Below are 11,288 nucleotides of genomic sequence, written 5' to 3'. Positions count from 1 at the left end.
ATAGCCCCCTATAAAAATCTGAAGCAGGCAAAATTAAATTCTGCCTCAATACTCTGGGATGTCATTGAGCTTAATAGGATGCGGCAAAGGAGACTGTAAATCACAGTGATGTTTTGCTACTAGATTAAAACAGGCGGGTTCTCACTGGTTTTCATTGCTATGCATATGAAATTCTCAAACGTTCCAGCAGGAAAAAAAACAGCCAGGACCTACTGGAAGTTTTAGCCACCCCATTCTACTCACTGAGGAACAAAGTAAAGGATGCACCACTCATGGATGGCTTTAGGCCAGGGTTTCCAAAACTTCAGAGTTCATTGAGCCCTTGGTGAGCTCGTAAAGTTGAGGTCAAGTTCAACACTAATTCTTAGGAATATCAATGAAATAAAGTCAAGGGAAATCAATATATAATCAACGCCTCTTAATCATCCATGGCCATTTCTTGGGATCATAAAATGTAAAATAATCAGGACGTTAAGCAATAAAGCAGCATGGCCTGAGAATATTGTTGCGGCGTGGAATCATTTTATTAAATGCAGAGGTTCCTCACTGGCAAGATGAGTGCGCTCTGCACATGCCCATGATGTTCTTTATTTCTGAGGCTCATATGTAGTTCCTAATTAATTTTTTTTGCACTAAACTTCATAAACTTCTTTTCCACCCTAAGGCTTTTTTCAGCCCTCTGTTAACTTCTAGAGTTTATTCATTCCCTGCACCGTCCCGTCAACCCCAAAGGAGTTCTGTATCAACCACTTTGGGAAACCCAGCACTATTGACTATTTTGTTCCAGGAACAACATACACTTACAAAGCAAAGCTCTGACTAGTGTCAGCCTGACTGTCCACTTAGCTATTCTGGGAAAGATACTACAGGGACCATGAAAGCTTATTGTTACAAAAGGATACGGAGCATTGCTTTAATGGAAAATTTGACAAATAAATTAAGAATGGCTAGGGTAAATACAAATGTGTTTATTTCACAGCAGTTTGATTTCATTATGCATGTCGCTGAAACAAATAGTGATAAAGCACCAACATCACAGTATGCCGATGGAACTTCTTGCTCATGCTGTAATATGAATAATACCTGCAACCATGGCAGGCACCTGAAACCGATTGAGCAGAAGCACAAATATTGGATAAGCAGAACCTTTCCTAATGACATGCCCAAATCCCTCTGTAACATTGCATTTGCTTTGTAAAATATGTGTGTGTATCTATAATATGGAATTGAAGGGTGGGTGAGCTGTGTTCACGGGCTGATAGGAGTTGTAGCCCGACAAAGTCAGGAGAGAATCACGTTAGCAAAGGCAGATCTAGGGGAGGGAGCTTCTGGGGCACCGTTGCAGAGGCACCCACAACTATGATGTCCAATGAAAGGTGTGAGATGAGAGTTGTTTAAATGCATTGCACAGGCTGTCGCTGAAATTTCAGACGCCAAGTTTAAGCTACCCCTGGACTACAGAAATGGCAAATAATGGTGGTCATGAAGTCGCAAGTCAATATCTTAAGTCAAACTCTTGAAAGTGCTACAAATTACAAAAGAGTAGATGCAATTTTGCAGATTCTCTGTATTGCTCAACTTCTGTTGTTGAGCATTTGCTTTGCATGCAGAAGGTCCCAAGTTCAACCCCTAGAATCTCCTGGTAGGTTTTTGTTGAAGTAAGGGTAGCAAAACCGCAGCTAAGAAGCTCAAATCATATTTATGACTGACACTGTTCTTTGGGTCCCTGGGCTTCACGCGGCACGGCTGAGGCTGCTGCTGGCTCCTGTGGCTTTGCGCGCCGCCCGCTGAGCCTGCTGCTGGGTCCCGGGGCTTCACGCGGTGCGGCTGAGGCTGCTGCCGGGTCCTGCCGGGTCCTGCGGCTTCACGCAGCGTGCGCCAAAGCTCCTGCTGGTCTTCCCGGGGCTTCTGCCGGGTCCTTCCGGGGCTTCACCTCTCTCTGGGTCCTGCTGGGTCGGGGCTCGGCTGTGGCGTGGCGCGTGCTGCAGCTCTTGCCGGCTCCCACTCGGTCGGGGCTCCACGTGGCAGCAGTATCTGGTTCCAGGCACCGACAGGCATCTTCCTTTTCCTCTTTCTAACGGAAGCGCCATCCAGACCTGCTCCAACCACTACCTGGTACGGCTTATTTTTGGGGTATATCTTATATTTTTTTAACTCAAAAAAATCCTGCCATGGCTTATTTTGTGGGCACGTCTTATTTTATGAGAAACACGGTAACACTGGTCTTGCAAAACCTACATTGGCTCCCAGTACGTTTCTGAGCACAATTCAAAGTGTTGGTGCTGACCTTTAAAGCCCTAAACAGCCATTATACCTCCTGTATACCTGAAGGAGCGTCTCCACCCCCATCATTCTGCCCAGACACTGAGGTCCAGTGCCAAGGGCCTTCTGGCAGTTCCCATTCAACCTGGATGAATCCCTCAAGTGCAATGTGGACTGGATTAACTTTGCAATGCTCATTCTCATTAGTTCCACAGGCTTGCCTATCATGCCGGTGCAGGGATGTGTGTGAATGTGTGTGTGTGTGTGGGGGGGGGGTTCTTTTGTAACAAAAGCAGTAGGGATTATTTCTGGCAATTTTTCAGCACTAAAAACTGGATGTGAAATGTTCACTAATCACGACACCCTTAAAGAAAAATATTTTAGAAAATGGACGGGATGGAGGGAGGATACAGGGCAGGGAGGGGAGATTACCTCTCTGAAGGCATTATTTGCTATTGTCAACATCATCCTCAACACTGAGGGAAATTGTACTTAAAATCAAATTACATACATTACACACAGTAACCTGTACTTGATGTAATATGACCAAGAGTCTTGTGTTACCTTAAAGCCCTAGACATTTATTATAACATAACCTTTTATGGACAATGATATAACCTGTTGTGGATTCTTCTTCTTATCATTATTACTACTATTACTACTATTGTTGTAAGCCAAAAATGGCTTATCTTCTGAGTTACGCCAATAAAACTCAGAGACAAGAGGAGTTAGGAGTCCATTGTTGTTTATTGCAAAGCAATAGGTAGGTTACAGTCAAATCTTTTCGCAAAACTGCAACCCCGCCCAAAGGTCCGGGCAGGGGTATTTATAACATTTCAAACAAAGGATTTCAATTTTAACCAATCATGTACATCGTTACCTCATTTCATGTTTAATATGCATGAGCAATAAGCAGATCACCGTGATCTGTTACCAGGTTAAATCACCTGGCGCCTCCCCCCTGGCACATGCGTCATGACGCGTGCACAACGCCGCTGACCCCGCTGCGCCCCCTCCATAGGCGGGAGGGCGCTGAGCTCTCATTTTGGCTCGCGCGCCTCCCAGCTATAGAGGGGACGCTGTGAGCTCTTCAGCGGCCGCGGCAGCGAGCGAGCGTCGGCAGCAACAGCGCCCATAGCTGAAGGCTTCAGCTACGGGTGCTGCTGCCGCCACCGCTCGCTCATTGCTCCTGGCACGGCCGGCCGGCGGGCAGGCTCGACAGCGCCCCCTCCATTTCGGCGCCCTAGGCCAAGGCCTAGTTTGCCTAAATGGAGGCGCCATCCCTGTCTGTTACATTGTGTTAGTATGCATCTTGGGTACCTCTATTACGTGTAGCCATTTGTACCATGTATCAACTTATGTTCTAGCTTATGAGCTGTATCTTTGTGATTGACGTATTAGCTGTCCTTCTGTCCCAGTGGGGGACAGCATCTTGCCAAATCATCAGTTTTTTTTAAGCAGCAGGTTACCATAAATTCTTCCTATTAGAAACATATTCAAGGATTTATAGGGGTTCACATTATCACATTCATTAGGGCCCTTTGGGCCACTACCACACTATTGCTTTATTAATTGTCTTCTAAACCACCGTCTCAATGTGATCCGCACGAAAGATAATGTTAAAAAGTTAGAACACACAAAAAAGTAAATTTAAACCAAGACTAAAACTCAAAAAATGGAAGAGAAAAAAAGGATGGAGGATGTTAAGATCTGCTTTTAGAATTTAATTGGAGGGAAACAATTTCCAGCCAGTTACTTAAGACAATCAAGGGGGGAGGGGAAACTGAAAAAAGTAAATAAGAAATTCTGCATTAGAGTTTGGCATTTAGATGGCATTTAGTTTGAAGGTATTCAGCTAATTTAATTTTTCTCTCTCCTGTGAAATGCTTATTCATCTTCAAATGCCTCTGGGGGAGCTTCTTAATAACACATTTATTTTACTGAGGATAATCTAGTTCACTTTAATTTCTCAGACAGTTACTCCGTGGACCATCGGTCATGGTTTGGGAGCTGTTCCTCTCTCTCCAGCTGCTGTTTATTGGATGGTCCAATTCAGACCTTTTGTGCCAGAAAATGTACAATGCTGGGGCAGTTTTCAATTACGATGCAGTAGGCAAGCCTATGTGCTTTGGATTCTGTCCATGAATAAATCTCTTGCTTTATTAACTTCATCTTGGGCTTCTGTACTAATTGAAGAGTTGTGGAACTCTACGAATTCATTTGCAGGAGTGAGGATACTTTTTTCAGAAGCAACGTTACTGAAATAGGTGGAACTGTTCAAGGGAAAGATCCTTAAGAACTTTAGTCAACCACACAAAGTGGTCAAGATCCAGGGGCTCCAATATAGGCTCACTCAAATGAAAGAGTATCTTGGCTGATTTTAAACAGAGATAGTAAGTGCATGAGTCCCTTTAAGGCTGTGTGCAGGAAATTCACGTGTGTACCTGAGCATGCACAGTTTTTAGAATGTAGCCAGGGCCAGTGTCGGGAGCAGGAATTGGGCATAGTAACTGCAACTGGAGTGCCTGTGTGAATAAAACTTCCCATTTCAGAGGGTCTGCTCTGAGTAGAAATAATAATAATAATAATAATAATAATAATAATAATAATAATAATAATTTATAATCATTTATACCCCACCCATCTGGCTGGGTTTCCTCAGCCACTCTGGCCGACTCCCAAAAGAATTTTAAAAACATGATAAAACATCTAACATTAAAAACTTCCCTAAACAGAGTTGCTTTCAGATGTCTTCGAAAAATCACATAGTTGTTTATTTCCTTGACATCTGATGGCAGGGTGTTCCACGGGGTGGGTGCCACTACCGAGAAGGCCCTCTGCCTGGTTCCCTGTAACCTCACTTCTCGCAATGAGGGAACCGCCAGAAGGCCCTCAGTGCTGGACCTCAGTGTCTGGGCTGAACGATGGGGGTGGAGATGCTCCTTCAGGTATACTGGGCTGAGGCCATTTAGGGCTGTAAAGGTCAGCACCAACACTTTGATTTGTGCTCAGAAATGTACTGGGAGACACCCTCTAATAATGGCTATATGCTACCTCCAGGATGAGAATCAACTTTCTTCTGAACATCAGCTGTTGGGGCCTAACAGTGGGAAAGGCCTTGTGGAAGGTCACTGTGGGGAAACAGGACTGGAAAGGGTATTTGTTCTGACGCAGCAGGGCATTTCTTACATTCTCTGTATAACCAGGAAAAAAACTCAGGCACCATTTCTCTTGCCTGTGTCCTGCTTAATCTCACAGGTCTTTGGAACCTTGGTGCCTTTATTATTTTTCTTAGTTATTTCCCCCTCGCATTTTTATATGCCATTTCAGACACTCGTCCTGAAGAAGTGTTTGCCTTCTAAAGACTCCCCAAGGACGCTGTGTGTACAACACTGGAATTGATGAGAGCCTTGATGGATCTGCCTTTTCCTGTAGACGCACCTGCTCCACCTGTGATTTATGGGGTCTACATGGGCTACATAGGAGATGCCAACCTGCTAATGTTGAACACGCTGATTGCGGTGATGGATGATACAAACCGGAGAGCAATATAGAAGGAAGAATTAGGGGGCTGCAAGGAATCCAATGCATCATCTCATGTGACTTCCTAGTCCCAAGACAGAATTCCTTTTTCCTGAAATATCCTCAGAGGATACCTGCCTAAATATTTCTTTAACTTTTGCGGGGTTAAATAAAGAAACTTCAGACAGAGAGAGAGAGAGAAAGTAGAATGTTCTAGTGTTATGCTGAAACTAGTGTTGCTTTTGCTCATTTTCACCTTTGTGTGTGTTGGGGGGGGGGGATTGGGGAAAATTGACTACAGAGATTTTATTTCTCATTCCTATAACACTAGAGTTTGAGGTAACCCAATGGAATTGATGAAAAGTCATTTCAAGACGGATAAATGAAAGAATGTCTTCATAAAATGTATGATTAATTTTTGGAATTTATGATGACCACTAAGCTGAAACAACTTGAACAGGCAATTAAACAAATTGATGAAGAAAGAACATAAGAAGAAGAACGTAAGAAGGGTACTGATTGATTAGAACAGAGACTTATTTGGCCGTTATCCAGTTTTCCTCAGTTGCCTATGGGAAGTCCACAAACAGGACATGACTGCAGTTGATCCACAGTGACTGATGTTCATAAACATGTTTCCTAGAGGCTTCCGGGTTCAGCGCCAGCGTCGATCGGCGGGGCTTCGTCTCGTCTCCGAGATGGCCCGTCTCTGCTAGGAGTGGGGAGGGCAGCGAGAGCGACGCTGCGCCCCTTAGAACCTCGGGAAGGGCGTCCCGAGGGCAATTTGCTCGGCACAGACCCAATCCGGACTCCCCAACTCTTCGGCTAGCTCTAATAAGAGCTCCGGAGTGAGGAGGGTAGAAGTCGCGGGGGCCATTTTGAGCGGCAACGTTATTCTAGCAGGGAGAAGCTTCAAGCCGAAGGCGGAGAGCGCTGGATTCTTCCGAAAATAAAACGATTGGAAAAGACTAAGTAATCTCATGATTTGGATTATTATAAAATAATTTGGATCTGGGAGAGAGGGGAGAAAAGAGGAAGCCACCCCCCCCCACGGCAACAAAAGAGACAGTAAATAGAAACCCGAAGCCATAAACAGAAGATTTACAATTCAAAGGATCCCTCAAAGGCATCAAAGAGAATCTCCCCTTTGATGCAGGGTGAAAAGGGGAGAGAGACTGCGGTTTATGACTGCCCTGCAATAAGAGGTACAGCCTAAGAAAAAACCTTTCTTTCCACTCGGGAGCCGGCAGCCCAGACAACCCAGTGAGTTGTCAGGATTTATAAGTCAAATTTTACTTCACTTTGTATTTCTGGACTTTGTGGAATTTCTTGGCTTAAGTGTTTGTGAAATGTGAGTTCGAACTCTATTGTCAATAAGACTTGAAGAATGCAGCCAGCTTGTTAAAATGGAGTCGAAAAAATAAACTGTGATCATATTCCACCCCACGTGACAAGTTTTGACCTTGGCAGGACTGAAATATGTCAACAAAAAAGTGTTCCCCTGAGTTCCAGCGGTCTGTTTTGACCTTAATGTGGGAAACAAGAATAGAGTTATGTCAAGAGGAGACACGACGGCAAGAGTTACAGAAAAAATTCCAGGAGGTGATGGCGGAATATGATTTTTTAGGAGATGAAGCTTTTGACACTGAAAAAGATGAATGTGAGAATGACAATGATGGGGAAGGAAAAGATGAAGATGAGGATTGTGATGATTCAACACAAAATGAAGCACATCACGAAAAAAATGATGACTCTACTCTACAAAAAGTTGGATGGAGTGCCCTGCTTTTGAGGGGGGCACAATTGGTATTATTGGAACTCCAGAACGCCCACAGGGAAGAAGGAAAAAATATGCAGAGAAGGGAAGAAATCCAGGGGTCCTGTATGGTGGCCTGGATGGCAAAAGACTGTAAACAGGGGGTGGGGTGAAGGGAAAGTGATGTTGTGATTAAGGATGGATTAACAGGTTTATAACTGGTCTGCTGATTTTGGAATTTGCTGGATTGGGGGGGTGGAGCCGGCAATCGGGGATGTAAGGTTAAATTGAGAATAGTTATAGTTTTAAAAGTGAATGGATTTTGGAAAATGTGAAAATATGGAGGCTTATAGAGGGAGAAAAAACAAAAAATTAGGCACGGGAAGAGAAAATGGGAGTTTGATTTTTCAGTGATTTGAATATTAGATGAAAATGTTAACAATTGATTTATAAGTTGTATAAGATGCAAAGGTGTATTTTTATAAAGTAAGAAACTGTTGCAGATGATAAAAAAGGGATGAAAACCGGGGAAGGGGGGGAGGGGAAGCCCACAAAATATGGTTTTACAACTATGAATGCAAGAAAAATTTTTTGTTTTGTATTGTTTTTTCTTTTTTCTTTTTTCGCCCTTTCTTTTTTTTCTTCCCTTTTTTCCTATTTCTATTTTTCTCTTTTTTTTTGGTATGACAATAGATGGTTGGATGGATGTCCTCCTGCGTACTGCCCTGGTTTGCTGGAGCTCCCTGGTGGCAGGGGGGGGGCTTTGGGGTCAGGGGAGGGGGGGGAGGACAGAAACCCAAGCATAAAATGGACCATCTCTGACTGTTCACATACATGGGATACTTCTGTGGCAGGGGAGGACCCATGTGGGTGGGTAGGAAGGAGGTGGAAAAGGGGTTTAAGTATGTACCGTTTTTTTGCTTTTTTGTATTTTGTAAAATTAATAAAAAGTATGTTCAAAAAAAAAAACATGTTTCCTAGAAGTAGTAAAGGTAAAGAAAGGTAAAGGACCCCTGGATGGTTAAGTCCAGTAAAAGCGACTATGGGGTTGTGGTGCTCACCTCACTTTCAGGCTGAGGGAGCTGGCATTTGTCCACAGACAGCTTTCCGGGTCGTGTGGCCAGCATGACTAAACCATTTCTGGTGCAACGGAACACCGTGACGGAAACCAGAGTGCACAGAAACACTGTTTCCCTTCCTGCTGCAGTGGTACCTATTTATCTACTTGCATTGGCATGCTTTCAAACTGCTAGGCTGGCAGAAGCTGGGACAAAGCAATGTGAGCTCACCCTGTCTTGGGGATTCAAACCGCTGACCTTCTGATCAGCAAGCCCAAGAGACTCAGTGGTTTAAACCACAGCACCACCCATGACCCATCAAGACTAGTACCCATTGATAGGTCACAGAATCATAGAACTGTAGAGTTGGAAGGGACACCAAGGGCCATCTAGACTAACCAAGGGCCATCTAGACTACATAAAGTATCCCTGACACATGACCACCCAACCTCTGCTTAAAAGCCTCCAGCGAAGGAAAGTCCACCACCTTCTAAGGCAGTATGTTTCTCTGAAATAGCTCTTTCCACCAGATAGTTCCTCCTAATGTTTTGTTGGAATCTCTGAAACCAGCTTGCTCCATCATCCATGTCACAGCCCTTCAAGTATTTGAAGAGGGCTATCTCTTTCCAGTCTCCTCTTATCCAGGCTAAACATACTCAACCATGGGAGTCTATCAATGGCCATTAGCCATAAACGGTGATAAGAACATAATAAGAGGTTGCTGGATCGGGCCAGGGGCTTGCAAGCACCATTTATCATCACCTTCAGCATCATCGGCATCATTTGATGTGGAAAACTGAATTTTAGCTTGGAAAAATGGTGAAGTTGAGCGAAAATGAAACAGGGAGATCTGCTCATCCCTAGGAATGGGACTTTTTTGGGGGGCAAATGCTGATGCTTCTGGGATTTCTCTCCACATCTCTGTGTAGAGAAAGCTGCATCAAGTAGGTATGTAACTAACCCTAAATGTGTCTAATTCACCCCACTCCCAGACTTCCGGTAAAAATGGGGAGTTGCGGCGTGTCAGTTGAGGGGGAGTGAGAAATGTCCCTATTCTCATCTGAGTGATGTTGGAGGGTATGCATTTAGGGCTTTAAAGGTCAGCACCAACACTTTGAATTGTGCTCAGAAGCCTCCTGGGAGCCAATGTAGATCCTTTAGGATCAGTGTTATATGGTCCCAGAGACCCTTCAGGAACCGGCAGGGCCAGAAGGAATAGTGGGCAGAGTAACAGATGCGACTCTGGTGTGGTGGGCTACAGGTAAAGGTTAGAGGTGTCTATACATACATGAATGCTACTTCATCCTCCATCCAGGCAAGCAAGCAAGAGGCATTGACTCAGTTGTAAGCCCTCTGGGAGGATATGCAGTGGGGCTGTGATGGGTGTCTCTGGGAGACTGATGGTGGCCGAGGTAAGATCCTGGTGGCCACATAAGGAGGCCTGTAGGGTTGCATCCCCTGAGCCTGAAATCCCTTGCTCTAAGTAAAAAAACCCAAAGATTCCCAGTTCATTCTTAGAATCATAGAATTGTAGAGCTGGAAAGGGCCACAAGGGTCACCCAGTCCAATCCTCTGCAATGCAGGAATCTTTTGCCCAACATCAGGCTCGAACCCATGACCCTGCAATTAAGAGTCTCATGCTTTACCAACTGAGCTATCCCAGGTCATTCTTAATCCATCTGATGGGATGGTGCCCCTAGCATAATGGATGCATCCAGTGTGGTGACTAAAACAGGCAATGGATGGACACTGCTGTGCCTTTTTGCAGCCCTTTCGCATGCCCCAGCACAAAGTTTCAAGATCATTGTAGAAGGGTTGCCCTCGCTGTCAGTTCTCTCTCTCTGTGTCTACATCCCCAGCCCCAGGATATCAGTCTTGTACATGAAGGACCACGGTGCGAGGACAACGAACACACTCTTCAGTGTCAATTGTTTCTCCGTATTTAAAGCATCTCGTCATTTCTGTTGCTTTTAGGGGCATCCTGTCCCTTGACTATTCATGAGTGCAGCGGTCATTGCTAATTCATCACTGTCTCAGCCTGCAGGATTCTTCTCAAACTGATTACATTTGTTTATACACTTCCTTTGATCTCCGGCATATGCTGCCTGTGAACCCCATTCCTTATTGTCAGCACTTTCAATTATTAAGCGTGGCAGAGTGCACACCACCTGAAATAAATATTGCGATTGAGTTCACAAATGAAAAATGATGGGCTCCGAAACAGCTTAATAGCATGCGCCTGACTCGAGTTCTCATAACGGTGCCCCTGCGTGCTTTTGTACATGCTTCCAAATTGATCAGAGCATCCATCAGCACATGTGTGCTTAAATTCATTTTTCTCTTTTAGTGCTGATGACCAAGAAATTCTCTCCACAGGCTTTCTGCGGTTTTCAATTTTGGGGATGGCCAAGTCAGTGGTCACCATGAATGAAAAGGTTTTGATTATAATCAGCTGGAGAGGGAGAGGGCAGAAAGCAAATGTTTTGGCTATCTGTCAGCGCAACACATTCTCTGGCAGGACATAGTATGTATTTGTAGGAAACAATTAGAGGGCTCAAGTGTCTTCTGGTGACACTTTGCCTGCTACTTTGCCATATCTACTGTAGCTCCCTGTTCCTCCCATACTGAAGCTCAGGAGAGGGAACTTTCTGAAAATATCAACGTCAAAGTTCTGTATGGACTTCTCCTAA

The sequence above is a fragment of the Zootoca vivipara genome, chromosome 5 (assembly GCF_965207765.1).
Source record: "Zootoca vivipara chromosome 5, rZooViv2.hap1.1, whole genome shotgun sequence".
NCBI classification, from domain to species: domain Eukaryota; kingdom Metazoa; phylum Chordata; class Lepidosauria; order Squamata; family Lacertidae; genus Zootoca; species Zootoca vivipara.
This window is presented reverse-complemented; position numbering follows the sequence as displayed.